Source organism: Aythya marila, assembly GCF_965140915.1.
Source record: "Aythya marila genome assembly, chromosome: 11".
Classification (NCBI taxonomy): domain Eukaryota; kingdom Metazoa; phylum Chordata; class Aves; order Anseriformes; family Anatidae; genus Aythya; species Aythya marila.
This window is the reverse complement of record NC_139052.1, coordinates 19,364,008-19,377,772: the sequence shown is the minus strand read 5'-3', so window position 1 is coordinate 19,377,772 and position 13,765 is coordinate 19,364,008. Positions and strand designations below refer to the sequence as shown.

General features: G+C 42.0%; 1 protein-coding gene across 4 annotated transcripts in view; it reads left to right on the top strand.

The window, feature by feature from the left end:
* The first annotated feature begins 11,480 nt into the window (after positions 1–11,480).
* Positions 11,481–13,765, top strand: part of DENND4A (DENN domain containing 4A) — a 51,458-nt gene continuing 49,173 nt past the window's right edge. For all 4 annotated transcript variants that reach the window (XM_082768882.1, XM_082768883.1, XM_082768880.1 and 1 more), the window contains exon 1: positions 11,481–11,692. The gene's annotated coding sequence lies outside the window, so the exon portion shown is untranslated. The remainder of the gene's footprint in view (positions 11,693–13,765) is intronic.

The window sequence follows — 13,765 nt, the reverse complement described above, 5'->3', positions numbered from 1 at the left end:
ACAACCAACCCCTCCAATATCACAGAAATCTGAAGACATTTGCTACTAGTAGAAATAAATTCAGTAGTTTTCATTTCGTTTTCCTTTACCCATGTGAGTGTACACACTTCAGGGGAAATGTAATCTGGTGTTCTGTGTGTGTAGAATACGCAGGGTTATGGTAGAGCTCTACCAAATTGAGCTACTACTACTACTGGTGTTAAGCAATAATAACCTGAGACAGTCATTTACCAGTCTCATGGGTTTAAATCAACAGTCTTTGTGGATTTTTCCTCATTTAACTATTTAAATATACTGCCTCATATGCTCTACTTGTAGACTGTCTGAACATCTCTGTGCCAAGCAAGCTCCTGGTCCTAGATATGAGACAGCATCTTGCATTAGGGGTGGAGTAACAGGCTTGTTTTCATGCTTTGATCACTGTGTTGCTGCTTTTATGATCTCACTAGGAAAGTTACTTGATGTTTCTTTATTTTGAGTGTCAGCACGGTTTCTGCAAATGTTTGAAGTCATCTTTGTATTTCATTTATTTTCTGGCAAAACAGCATCCATCTGCAGTTTGGGAATAGAACACGTAACAAACTGCATACAACTCCAAAGCACAGAACATGAAATTTCTGGGCAAAATTCTCCTCCATTTACATAACTCTGGAGTAGTGTCTTCATCTTTCCCATTGTTACTCTGAAACCCATTCTCATTTAGTTGCGTCAGACCCAAAGGATCTACCATGTATGGGTAAATAGGATTTCATCACAACTGTTGTAATTTCCTAGGGAAATTTACAATCTCAGAGGAAGTACGTAAAGATGCATTTACAGTACATGGGCCTCAACGCTCTAAGAAATACACCACTGTCACTTGTTCTCTGTTAGTAGTTTTCGGCAGAAATAAAAAGACGATGTAGGTGGAGAAGTGCCTGAATTATCTGGAGCAGAGACTTCCTCCATATACACGAGAAGAGAATCTGCACTGTGTGGCTGAACTCATTTTTCAAAAAATATGTTCAATAGCTCTTTCTTTAAACAAAGAAAAAGCTTGCTGTGAGCTATTTGATATTTATTTGTATAACCCTGTTCCTTGGCTGTCCAGGCTCTAGAAGGGCTGTTCTGCCACCAGAAGACAGATTGTCTGGGTTGGAAGCCCCAGCCCTGATTCAGGGAAGCACATGGTTTCCTTACGATGATTATGATGGTTATAATTACTATTCAGTATATGGTGCAATTGTTGTGGTGTTTAAAAGAGAACAAAACAAAACAAAGCAGTTTTGGAAAGGAAAACACAACATTATAAAAAAAAAATGTAAAATAGGAAGTGGTTGACCTTCAGGAGATAATTCTATCTGCAAGTGTCTGCTGTCCAGTGTTTCCAGTGATCAGAAAATGGAAAGAAAAAAATCCATTAAATATCCCAGTACTCCTACTAATGCACCTCCTTTTCTGTAGGTGTAATATTTTACATCTTCTATTCAACAGCTGTTGGTGTCAAAGGCCAAGCACAATGTACGTCGAATACAGGGACCGAAGTTTTTCATCAGCTGCTGAAGGCAAAACCAACTAAAGCTGTAGCAGATGTTCACTTACTTCCTGTCTGCTTATCAGCCCTGCAAAGGCACTTCTTTTTTGTACTTGTTATGCCAAGTGTAACTATGGAGATCTAATACAAGCTGCGCAAGAGCGATACAGTGAATGGTTCCTTACGTATTTGGTTATGAATGATCAAGCAAAATATTATGGTTTCTAAGAACTCCCTCAAATTTTTCAGCATGTACATTAGTCATACCCCTCTTACAACAAGAAAACAGCAGTGTACAAAATAATTTAAGAAACAGTACATTGCCATGGCTCTATAAAGACTAAAATAAATACCATTACTGAACTGTTACTCATTAAACCTCCCATAAGATCCACTTATATTAGGCCTGCCCTTCCAACTGGGGCAGTTGTCAGAGAAGAGCCCATGCGATGCATTTAGGTTACACCAACTGAACAATAGTTGCCATGCTTGATGATAATTGCATTCTTTGGTTTAAAAAAAAAAATAAAAATAAATAGAATTAGCATCTGCTGGGATTCATTGACTTCAGCTCACGTCATTTGTGGAACGGCAGAGTGAAGATGTTACGTTTGGCTTCCATATGTTCATATTTTGCATGTTTTTTCTAGTACACCAAGAAATGAGGGGCAATGTGTCCCAACCAACTGTATTCCTCCAAGGCCTTGAATATGCTATAGAACAGAGTTCTTAACAATCGGTTTAAAAAATAAGTAACATTAAACATTTTTTTCAGTAATACAGGTGCACATCAACTGCTTTAATTCCTGTTTTTATTAGTTATTAGCAACTGTAAACTATAACTTTAATATGAATTACTATATGCAAGTGTTAAAACTGTATTCTGTCTAAACTTGGGCTTTGAGCTAGTTTAATAAGACTGATTTTCACGCTGATGCATTTAAATTGATATGCATTCCCAGTACAGGCAAGACCTAGGGCAATTAGGTTTATTGCTTAATAGACTATAGTTCTTCTTCCCTTATGAAATCCAAATAAAGAAATTTACTTTACATAAATCCAAGCACAGGTGGCTTTGCTTTAAGGTTTAAACATTAACAGTAACAGAAAAGGACAGTTTTGGAATGGTTCCTCTGGCCGTAGGAACTGGTGCAGCAGGAAATCAAAGTGACAGCTTTGGTCTACCGCTGGCAGACCTGGTTGTACATGGCCCTGTGGGAGACAAAAGGTTTCAGAGCCACAGTGGCTCTGCTGGCATTTGCCACGTTTCACATAATGCTCTCAAGGAAAAAGAGCTCTAGGTGACCCTTACTGCTGCTTTTAAAATGTTGACAGCATTGCAAATCTGTGGAGTCCACACAAGCAGAGTTGACATGGAAAATGCGAACACTGGGATTCCTCAAGCAGTCCTTCTGGTGCTGATAATTTGTATTACAGCAAAATACAGGGGGCCAAATCCTCCAAGGAGACGAAGCACTTTGGTACGACTGGTTCCAGGGGAGGCAGGCATGGTAATTCTTCTGAAAAAATGAGCTTCTAACAGAAAGCTGTAGACCTAAAATTCAGTCTTTTGCCTTTCCCCAGAGCCGAGCAAAGACAAGACAACATAAGAAGCAGAAGGGAGTTGTTGTTGAAGGTGAAGATATTGAGGGACTTCATGAAACACACAGATTTGCAGGCAAAATATGCATTTGATGAATCTTTTCTTTGAAGCATCTGGAAAAACACCACAACAGGTACAATGCTGAAAGGGGAAAAGGAGAAAAAATGGGACCAGGGGATTAAACTCGTATAAACTGGGGGCTGAGGTTGGGAATGGGGAGCAGGAGAGCACAATTCTTTGGGTTAGTTCCTGGAAAGAATGTGGTAAAGATATTCAAAAATCAAGATACTGCTACTGTGACTGGGTAAGTGGATTGTCAGCTGAAGTGTTTGAAAATAGAGATCAGTATTTAGAATTAGACTGTAAAGGATAACACAGTAGGAAGGGGGATGGATGAGATGGCTTAACAGGGTTTCATTGTAGTCAAATTAATTCAGTTTAAATAATTAATTCTCTTTTAAATTGACTCTAGTCTGCACGCTTGACATTTTGGAAGAGCTACCATTCCCCAGCCTTCTGGTAAACGCTTTTGCATCTGTTTTCCATTGTTTCCTTCTTGAAAAAAATCCTTGTCACTAACAGGAACCATCAGCAGCATGGAACAAATTGACTTGCCAAGGACATTTCCTCCAACCTCATTATTTATACTGGAAGTATTCTTTTTTGTATTACGAGTCAGGCCGTGATTTAAAGAATTCGCCATACATTAAGTTAGTTTTATGCTGTCACTGTGAGTCAAATTCAAACTCAGTTAAGTGAATTACTCACATTACATCAACGTTTGACCATACTTTTTCAAGGAGGTGATCAAGCGGTTGCTAATGAATCCACAGTTATTTCTGCTGGCGTTCACATATAGAACTCATCACCGCTGCAGCAGAGTCTCCCCATGGTATGAAGGGTATGGATCAGATGTGTCACTTTCCCTCTTTTGCTGTTTTGACTTGTAAGTGGCTGAGACGGAGCAGACCCAATGTAAGACTTGGGGTAGCTTGGGTTAAACAAAGAGGTTTTGTATTTTTTTTTCTCAAGGTGCATTGGTTTGCATTCAATCTCCTGTCCTTTGTCAGCTCCAGGCTGCAGACTGGGTGCTAAGAAAGTGTTCATCTCCTCTAAATGTTCATGCTGGAGGTGGCAGAACTGTTTTGGAAGATGGATACAAACATAAATACTGAAGAGAGTTCTGCTTGTGTGAGGGCTCTGTTGAGGTTAGGAGCAGATTTTTTAATTTTTTTTTTCTCCTTTAGGCAAGCTGGACCAAACCCTCAGCGAGCTCAGAAAATGGCAGAAACTCAATGTGACCTATATCTGTGGTGACTCACTGGTGAGATTTAATGTTGTTACTCTGTTTACCTCTGTTTCTGAGCAGTTGTTCACATTTTAAACTACATGCTTACCTAGCCCAATGGATAGATGAGGATAATTAAGGTCCAATATAATATGGCAAGTAGTTGTAATAACGTATGGGAACATTCCAAAGCAGTTAGAGAAGAGAAGAGTTTCAGATAATTAGGAGAGGAATTGGAGAGTGATGCAGATTTTAAAAGTACCCAAGATAAAATAACAGATACTAAAAATATCTATATTGAGATGAAATCCTCATGGCTCAGTACTTGAGCCAACCTCCATTCTTTAGGAATTTGTAAGACAATTGTCCAAATAGGGTTGGCTATGGTGTATTTCCTTATTCTGGTGGGCTTGCACTTACACTTCAAAGCATCTTATGCACAAAAAAACACAGGTCTGTCTTAACAGTGCAATTACAATATTTTTAATATGTTCTGAAATAGCTGTAGCTTTTTAAAAATTAGTCTTATTTCTATGTAGCAAAAATACTAATAATGAAATTTCTGTATCTTGAAGGACAAAGTCAATGACAGCAGGGCCTGAGATGCATTTTTTCAGTCAGGACACGTTTTTTAAATACCTGTGAACCTCTAGCTAATGGTCAAGGAATTATGAATCTAGCTTGCAAACGAAATACTGAAGTGCCATTTTTTCCTCTTTTCTGCATGATGTGTTTTCTGACTAGGTACGAGATTTTGAAAGTATTGAAAGTACTGAAAGGATTGAAAGCATTTTGAAAGAAAAAATCATTTTGAAGTGCTATAGAGTTTCAGAAAAGCAGTAGAGCTGTGTTATGAGAACATCAGCTACAATTTGGGTCAGATTTTCAGTGCAGATGTGTCAGATGCATTTCTTGGAAACCCTCCACGACAGTTAGGGAGAAGAGTGACCCAATGTTTTCGCACCGCACAAAACAACTGTTCTTTTTGCTGATGTCATTTGTATGAAGCACTGCTCATATTTCTAAAGCAGTGTCCTGTTGAAGCTTGTTCAGGAGCAGAGTTTTTCTCATGGAACGGTTTCAGACAGGGAGTGTAAAAAATCTCCTTGGTGCGTCTTGACAGATCTCAATCAGACTTGTCGGTTTTCTGAATATTAATGATCTAGTTTTATTTCCAGATAATGGTTATTTATGTAAATTAGATGCCTTATAAATAAATATGGAAATTATTCCATGACGTTAATTATAGGCGTTATGGTTTAAATACTTGAAAAATTAAAGGCAAATGGTGACATGGATTGTTTTTGAGTTTATTAACTTAATTATTTTGGTGGTTTGCTTTATTTTAACATGACTTCCATATGTGTTTCCTCAACTAAAGAAAACTATATTATGTGCCTGGGTATGTCAAAGGATAATAAAAATCAAAATGCGTCATACAGTAGAAGTAGTAATAGGAAACTGAGATTTCAGAATGTGTTTGTGTAAGAATCAAATAAATTAGTTTTTCTTGGAGAATCTCAGCTTAAGTGTTGTTATCCCATTACTCAAAAATTAAATAGTTTTAAATTAATTATAATACTTTGCACTTCTATAGCTGTTTCTCTTGAGAATCTCAATAATGTTCTACAAACATTAATTAAGCCTAATAGTACCCCTGAGAAGTGGTTAACAGATAGATATACTTCACTTAACCCATCGTGCTATGAGTGATCTTTGGAACAAAATACAAAAAATGTAAACAGCAGGACTACACAAGGGCCTGAACTAAGTAGTGGGGCATGTTTAGATACATGGAATGGAATTATTTGGACTATATAAGTACAAAAACCAAGGAACCTAGATCTGTAAGTGACCAAAAGTGGTTGTATGTCTGGTGTGAGAGAAGGTACCCACAGCACCACAGCATCACACTGAGTGACTCTGGGTGATAAATTGGACTGATTCAGAGAAAAGGCTGCTATTTGTGGAAATCATCTCCAGCTGGGCCAAAGAGCATGAGTCCAAATCAAACCTCTAAGGGTGATGCATGAACAGCAGCGATAACAGTTAAGTCCTTACTCTCACCCTTGAGGGTACAGGGGCTGCTGAAAATAGCAACAAAACAGCAGTATCAGTGCGTACGTTTACAGCCTGAGGCTGTTATTTTTGCTGGCAAATCTGCATGCATAATTTCCTTCCTGATATTGCTCCACAAAGAGAAGCTTTTTTTTTTTTTTTTTCTTTTTACCTTGTTTTAATGATGAGAGCAATACTTAAAGTGGGTTAGTGCTGGACCAGGCAACAGGTTGTTTTCCTACATGTGTTAGGACTTGGACTATCCTCAAGCAACCTTTCTGCTGTCCCATTCTCAAAAAATCTCCTGCAAATGTTTGTTTCAGAGCTCCCAGTGTCTACAGGAAGAGCCACTCCAGAAATATTCCCCAGCTGTACATACAAATTTGCCTTCTAACAGGAGAAGAGGTATGGCATCACTTGCTTGGTACCCCTACACACAGAGACACATCCAAGCTCAGTGTTAATTGTTTTCTCACCAATTAATACCAATGGCCATCTGATGGGCTTCCTTCATTGGATATCTGATAGTAGCTGCATTGCTGCAATGCCTTGTGAACAGATTTAGCATTTGCTGAGGAAAACTTTATCTTGCACAGCTTTAAATCTTGAAATGTACACTTGGATACTCTGAGGAAGCAACACAGCACTGAAAAATGATAATAACTTTGCATACATTTTTTGTTTATAGAAATGACTCAGGAACATTTGGGTCTCCTCCCTTTGGGTAAGTTTTCCTTCGTTTTTGTTTCCCAGCATTTCTCTGCTTTTGGGACTACAAACTCCCACATAAATATTGGCAGTAAATCCTTGCTGAGAAAGTCTACCTGCTGGAGAAAAATCTGCTCATTTTATCTAAGTGGAATGCCTAGACACTACAATTAAACTTTATCCTTGCTCATATACAACAAAATTCTTTATTTACATTTTGTGGATTGCAAACCGTGACATACACAACTCCGATGCCTAATGAACCTCCCTGCAGTGCTTCCACTGAGCTCAGTGGCCTTTGGATCAGGCCCCATGTTTGCTTCGCTTCCCCATATTTTTAGCTGCTTCAGTAAGTTCTTTATCTAGAAAAGGGTCTGAGGCTTCTTTTTTGCATATATGCATGATATTCGATTGCCTCTTTTATAATTTATAGCCAGTAGTTTCCCTGGAGTGCAAAAGCTTTTCAGAAAGACTACAGTTGAAGCAGGAAAAGGAAGGGTAACTGCACCGCTGTATTGCTGCATCACAATATTTAAATACTTTCTTATTTCATAATCTGCCTTAGAATTTAATTATTCAAAGTAGGGACAGTCTTTTTATGTCAAAAGGGTTAAGTTCCAGATTTTCAAATATGCATGTTGTAAAAAAAAGAAAAACGAAAGAAAATGTTGCTTCATTTCCAGTGTGATTCCAGCTTGCCAAAGGCTCCATTTCATTGCATAAGCCTCCGGATATAGATCCATTACTGTATCATAAAGTGGGTTACTGGACAGGGTAAGGCCATCCATCCTCTGAAATGCAGAGTGTTGTTTTGCCAGTTACATGGGTTTATAATTATCCATTATCATTATCTTTACAGTTATTTTTACCAAGGTTACAGATATGTCATGTCTCTTCTGCTGAGTTCTTTTGGAGCCTCGTTCTTCCCCCAAAGAGACGTGGATGAGCAGTGCACAGAGCACTTAGCACATAGCACACATAGCACATAGCACAGCCAAATAAGTTCAAAAGGAATAAAATTGGTAAGAAAATGGCCAGATTAAGCCCCAGACTCATTACTTAAGAAACTAAAATAGTTTTGTCTGTGGAAGCCAGGAAATACTGGGAATAATGATAGCTTGCTTGCTTGCTTGCTTGCTTGCTTTCTTTCTTTCTTTCTTTCTTTTATTTTTTTTTTCTTTTTGAGCACTGCTGATGTCTCGTCAATTATAAGTAGCCAAATCTCAGAATCCTGGGACAAAGTCTGTTTAAACCATGTCCTAGGACAGAGGAGTTCTCGACTCCATTCCTGGCACTGTCCCTGACCATCTGCCACTTGTTCTCTGCCTTGCTTCAGTTTACCCATGTGTAAAATGCACTAAAAATAAGTGAAACCATGCTTTGAAATTTACTTTAGTACCACAAACTAGAAATCCAGGGGTTGCAACATGGAAAAAAATGGTTCCGTGGTTGCCAGTCCTAGAAACCCTGGGAGTCTCCCTAGCCGCACTCCTGGGGAAGCTAAATCGGACTGACAGCGCTCCACCCTGCACTTGAGAGGCAGCAGAACACCACATTCAGTGTGCACGTTGCCTGCCCACCTGCAGCACACGCGTTTGTTGACTTGTTTTATTGACTTATGTGCTCCAACACTAACTGGAATTAAGAGGAACACTTCTGTTGACTTAATGATCTTTGGGTCAGTCTTCATGTGCATGCAGAGATTGCTGCCTTGAGATCCCCAGTGTTCCCACCGAGGGAAAGGCTTTGTTGGACTGACACATAGGCACATTTCTGTGCAACGAGCCTGCAGGAGCTGTGCACACAGTGAATCTGTCTCTGCCTGTACAGTAACACTATTCACTGATGCTGCTCTTTATTCAGAAACAAATACAGCACTATAGTCATTATTGCTCAGAGACCCTTTCGCACATGGCTTTAGATGAGTCTTAATGTGGAAAATTGATGACAAGCTATGCAGGAAAGCTTTGCAGCTAGATATAAGTCAAGAAAGGTGGCTCGATAGAGGTGTTGACAAGCTAATAATGAAATGGAGCATTACAATTAAATGTGCTAGTGGGGACCTGGGGATGAAAGTGTGCCGCAGCCAACAGAGAGAGTAAACAGCAGGCAGGTCACAGGGAGAAAGTAGAAGAGGCTTGATGGAATAGGGTGAGAAGGAGGGGGAGATGGGAGAACGAGAAAGACGGGACAGAGATATGCGTGTGGGTAGCTGTGGTGGCAGCATTGGGCAGAAACTATTTTGTTTGATGTTTGTATCAGGACTTACACAGAGCTCTGCATCCCTGGCAGTGATTTGTTGACATTTACACAATATGTAATTAAATACAGATAAGTCCTAAGAGGACAGAATTGGTGAAGGGAAATAAATAGGTTGGGCTATAAATTAACAGCAAATCAAAGATATCTACATAAAGACTTGCATATTACGTGAGCTGAAAACTATGAAAACTGCCATGGAATGTTTAAGAATGGTGTTTCCTTAAATTAAAGTTTTCATTAGAAACAGGCATTCCGATGGAATCCAAACACCGACACATGAACTATTCATGCATCAGTGCAATGACTTCGCATCAGTTTACAGGCAGCCAAAACAATATTCAAGAGCTGAAACAATATCCTTATGGGCCTGTTCCTACCTAAGGATGGAACATAAAATCCATAAACCTTGAATGCAAACACCGAACACTTAAAAAGTAAGTACGGAAAAAGAGCACAGAATAGTCTGCATTATCAAAATTATTTACACAAGCAGAAATATGGACTCTATTATTGCTAATTATTTGAAAACACTTCCAGGATTAAAATCCATCCAAAATTATCATAGGATTTAGAAAATACTCTACCAGAGCACTACAAAATTTCAGGACTCCCTACAGAACACAGACCATCTTGCTTTAAAATACTGAGGTCCTGAGTTCTTGATTTCTTTATTGACTCCACTGTATATTGTTGGGAGATAAAATATCCATATGGGTGTGGCAATAAATGCACTTTATGTAGAAATACAAGAAATGGGCAATGTTGTTCTTGTAGTCCCTGCTTGGGATAGAGGTCGACACATTCCTTAGTCAGTATGCTGCCTGTTGATCAAAAAAGAGTCAGACTCAGCTCACAAATATCAAAGCTGGCAGCACAAAGCTGTGTCTGCGTGTGCAGGCTTGCACATGGGTGCCTCTGCCTGGGTCGAGGCTGGCTTGTGTCAGATGCTCTGTTTCCTACATAAGGGTAGGAGGAGCAACACTGCTGCTATAAGGAGTCTTGTTATTTTTAAAAGTGTGGGGAAAGAAGTAATATTGTGCACTTTTTGCTTTCATAGTCTTCTATTCAGTCATATTTTCAAGAGGGATGAGGTAAACCAATATAGTAGATTTGAACATTAAGCATTTACAGTCAAAATTTAGAACTATATCTGACTTTGCTGTCTTTATAGCAAGCCACATCAAAACCCTCGAGCCAAATATCCATAACTGAGGGGAGCTTGAATTCAAAGCCAAAATTGTATGGTTGGAGCCTATCCCTAAACATTATCTCAAAAATAGCAAATCGGTCTAAGATTTTGAAACACGGGGATTGCAGTACACGGGATGCCAGGAAAGTGGTGTTTCTGTGCATTAGTACAGGCAGCAGGGCTCTTTTTGTTGTGCTCAGCAACATCTTGACATGCTGCACTAATCTTAGCTGCACGCTCTTAAAAGATTATTTTTGTCTCGGCTTCTTTTATAGTCTTTGATGCAACAACCTGGTGTGTGTTGCATCAAGCCTGCAGAAAATCCCCCGCTTTCTCTTGTTTTTCCAGACATCCTGGGCCCAGCCGACAGGCACCGCAGGTGAGCGAGACTGGCCTATTTGGGCCGGAGATTAATTTCTGGCTAAATTAAAGGCGCTGGAGAGGGAGAAGCTGGAGGACAGAGGGGGGAGGAGAGTCGAGCAAGCGGTCCGTCGTGTTTTAGGCTTAGACTGGAGGGGTTTTGTTTTCTGACCCGAGGGGTTTTGTTTTCCCCTCAGGCTGAAGGGAAGGAGCCGCCGGCGCCTTGCCGCTCCCTGAGGGGTGATGGAAGGGGCGCGGGGCCGGGGCCCCTTCTGGAGCCCTCAGAGGGGAGCTGGGCGCCGGGGCTCCCACATCATCGAGCCCTCTTGAAGAGCTCGATGAAGGGAGAGGAGCAAGGAAGGAAAATCAAAAAATAATAATAAAAATAAAAATCCCGACGCCGCCGCGATCACGAGTCGGCGCCCGCCATCCCCCCCCCCCCCCCCCCTCCTACAGCCAAGATGGCGGCGGCAGGAGGCGGTGCGCAGGGGAGGGGGGATCCCGGCCGAGCCGCCCACACGGCGGGGCGGCGGTGAGCGCGGCCAGGGCGAGCGGGGCTCCGCTGCCATGCGATAAGGGCGAGAGGGGGACCCAGCGCCCTCCCTGCGCCTCTTCGCCCTCCCTCCCCGCTCCTCGGCGCCGGGGGGGCAGGAGGCGCCGCCGCCGGCTGCCGTTCCCCCTGCCCCCGGGGAGCGCGGCCCCCCGCCTGAGGTGAGGGCTGCGGGGCGCGGCGGGTGGTGGTGGTGGTGGTGGTGGTGGTGGTGTGGGGGGGCTCGGCGGGCTGTCACCGGGCCGGGGAGCGCTGAGGAGGGTTTGAGGTGGCGGGGAAGGGCGAGGGGCCGCCGGCGTGGGCCTCGGCGGGGCTGCCCGGTGCTGCGAGCGGGCTCCGGGGCCGCCCCTCACGCGGGGCTGCGGCGGGAAGGGGGGAGCTGAGGAGGGCGGGCGGCCCTCGCCTCGCCGCCTCCTCCCCGCGCCGGTAACTTTCCGTTTGGCTGCGGTGGGAGCTGGGGGGAAACTTTGGGTTCTTCCCCGAGCCCTGAAGCGGTCACCGGGCTGGGCTGAGGGCCTGGAGCGGCGTGGGGAGGCTCCCCCCTCACGGCGCGGTCCCCTCAGCGCAGCCCCCTGCCATGTTCCTGCTCCTCCTCCTCCTCCCCGGGGAGAAACTTGCCGAGGTGCCCGTGCCCCAAAACGCCGGCTTTTCCAGGCGAGTCACGGTGGTGTTGAGTTCCCTGCGTGTTTTTTTTTTTTTTTTTTTTTTTTTTTTTTCTCGCAACTTTCCCCCTCAGCAGCTCGGGTGGCCAGCGGCGGGACCGAGCCCTGACATTGTCAGGCGGTTCCGTCATGATGTCGGCGTGAGGCGTGAGCCTGTGGGCCGGGGGGTGCTGGCATTTAATAACTCCTCGGCCGTGGTTCTTATTTCAGGAGAAATTTTTTAAAGTGGGCTGCCCCTGAGAATGTCGATTTGCTAGAAATGAGGTCTCGGCACCCGGTTCTGAAGTTTATTTATTTATTTATTTTTAATGAACTGAATAGAAACGTGGTGTTCTGGACAGCTTTTTACTTTGTTTCACAATTATTTTTTTTCTGGAACTGTTGCTCAACTAGAGGTTTCTGTAAAGACTGTTACATTACGGTACGTAATCTTTCACTTTCTGAATGATTAAACTCCAATATTTAACCTTGGCGAGTATCTGTGGTGGTTTAGGAAAAGCGATTGGGTTAGTCTGGCCAAGAAAGGTCAAGGGGAGTAAATGGATTTTTTCTGGTTTCTGTGTTGAGTATACAAGTCTTACTTCGAGTAAGAAGAGAGTCTTCCGTTTTTCTTTTTATTAAAAAAAAAAAAAATCATATATTTAAAGTATTGGTGAAACTCGATCCTGCTTTTACAGTACTGGGGAAGTCCATATGCGTGTTTAAAGTGAAGGTTGAAGTGGAACTGTGTCTCTGGTAAATGAAGCAACTTTTTCTTGGGGGTAATTGTGACTTGGCATTGAAACTGTTTAATTATCAAGAATAGGGCATTAGTTTTTGTGGTTAACTTTAGGGGAAGGAGAAAATTGCATGGAGCCTTAAAGATGGAACAAAAAAAAAAAAAGACTGAGCTTCTCTACAGCCTTCAGAGCTTGCATAATGTGCATATTTTACTTATTCTAGAAGCATTAGGGTCCAGCTGGATGAGGAACTTTCCTCAAGTTTATGAGCAGCTTCTGCTCCTTTGGAACACGCTTTCCCAACGGTCTCGTCTAAATAGTGCATTTACCAAAAGCTAGCATAAAAGATAAGATCTGGTTCTGTGAACAGTAAGGCAAAAGGCGCTATGACCATTTTTTAAAATACAGGCTTACTTAGAAGTGTTTTTCCAGTATGAAGTATTTGTTTTTCCATATATATGCTGGAGTTTTGGTACTCTTTGTGGCAATGTGGTTGCAGGTCCTTGTTTCTTGCGACCAGCTTGTTCTATATGCTTTTCCTGGATATTACACCCGTATGGAGCTTAATGGAATTTCTATATGTGTTAATGGCAATGTTAACTACTCTGTATTTACATAGCCAGAGTTAATTATTACTTAGTAAAAGCATAAATATTGACAGAGCCTGGCTTGTTCTATAGGGCGTACATGAGTGCAGCTGATCTCTGTGCAGCATTAGGAACAGCGTAAATAAATAAGTCTCATTTAAGATACATTTGAAAGAGAAAGTACCAAGCAGGAAAGTAGAGCCAAGCTGATGCCCAGTGAACTACTCAAAGGAGAGTGAGGTTGCATCAGGAAGGTAGCTGATAGC